The sequence below is a fragment of the Carassius carassius genome, chromosome 35 (genome assembly GCF_963082965.1).
Source record: "Carassius carassius chromosome 35, fCarCar2.1, whole genome shotgun sequence".
Lineage (NCBI taxonomy): Eukaryota > Metazoa > Chordata > Actinopteri > Cypriniformes > Cyprinidae > Carassius > Carassius carassius.
The window spans coordinates 26,820,242-26,821,960 of record NC_081789.1 but is presented as its reverse complement, the minus strand read 5'-3'; positions in this window follow the sequence as shown (position 1 = coordinate 26,821,960).

Below are 1,719 nucleotides of genomic sequence, written 5' to 3'. Positions count from 1 at the left end.
TTCTTGTGTCTGTGGCTTTGTCTTCCATTTCTGTTTCATCGTTCAGTCTCACCATGTATCTAAAGTGCAAAAGTGGGCATCAAATGTACAAAGAAAAAACAAACAAACATGATGTAAATCTAATAAGTCTGTGGGTACACTATATTGCAGAAAGTATTGGGACACCCCCTTCTTTTGGGGAAGTCGTGGGCTGGTGGTTAGAGAGTCGGACTCCCAATCGAAAGGTTGTGAGTTCGAGTCCCGGGCCGGCAGGAATTGTGGGTGGGGGGAGTGCATGTACAGTTCTCTCTCCACCTTCAATACCACGACTTAGGTGCCCTTGAGCAAGGCATCGAACCCCCAACTGCTCCCCGGGCGCCGCAGCATAAATGGCTGCCCACTGCTCCGGGTGTGTGCTCACAGTGTGTGTGTGTGTGTTCACTGCTCTGTGTGTGCATTTCGGATGGGTTAAATGCAGAGCACAAATTCTGAGTATGGGTCACCATACTTGGCTGAATGTCACGTCACTTTTTAAATGAACAGGTTTGGCTACTTAAGTAATTTCCATGAGTATAAGTCTTAATGTTAAGCTAACTGAGACTTGTTAAAGCACTTGCATATCATTGCTCTTTTGTTGATTTCGATTGCTTCCATTGTCTTCATTTGTAAGTCTCTTTGGATAAAATCATCTGATAAATGACTAAATGTAAATATTCTAGGAAATTGTGTGCTTTTACGTTTATAGAAAAATTTAAGACAGGACCCTTTTCTATTCTAACATGTCAGTGCCTCTGTGTATAAAGCAATAAATCATCGAATCAGTCAGTGTGAAAGAACTTGACTGGTCTGCAGAAAGCAAAGAGTTGAGCCGAAAACTCATCACCAAACACCAATGACTTGTACATATGGGTACAATCATTTGGGACACTTCAAAAACAGTTGCAACAGAAATGGAAATACAATTTAAAAATACATAAATTATGTTTCAATCTCTGTTGCCACAGTTTTGGAAGTTCCTTTACTGTTCTAAAGAAGGGGGTGCCGATATTTTTGTCCATATAGTGTATGTACAAGTCATTGGTGTTTGGTGATGAGTTTTTTGCTTTTAAATTGATAGTTCACCCAAAAATATAAAACAGAACACAAATTAAGATATTTTTAATGCAATCTGACCCTCTCATTGACAGCAATGTAATTAACATGATCAAAGTCCAAAAAAAATAAATATATATATATTTTCATTTTTGGGTTAACTGTCCTTTAAAATGAGATAAGAACGTGGCTTTCTGCAGACCAGTCAAGTTCTTTCACACTGACTGAATCAATAATTTCTTTCTTTAACCTTACTTATACACAGAGTCCAAATTATTGGAAGATACAATTCCCTAGAACATCAGTATATGCTAAAACATTAAGATTTGTACTCATAAAAATAACTATAGAAGTCAAACCTGTTCAATAGAAGGGGGTCCCAATGCTTTTGTCAATATGTCCAATGCTGGCACTACCGGTACAAATGTTGTGGGTTTCATATATTTGAAGTATAACACATTTTACTATGCAAACAGTTTTTCCATAACTGATTACAATGCATTACAATACAATACATTACCTGGCTGACATATTGTACACAAAAATAAGGACAAATTAATACTTACCGTTTTCTACTCTGCAGCTTGATTCAAGATATCCATCTCACCCCTGATGTTGCCACTATTTATTCTGAGCATGTTTGGGTTA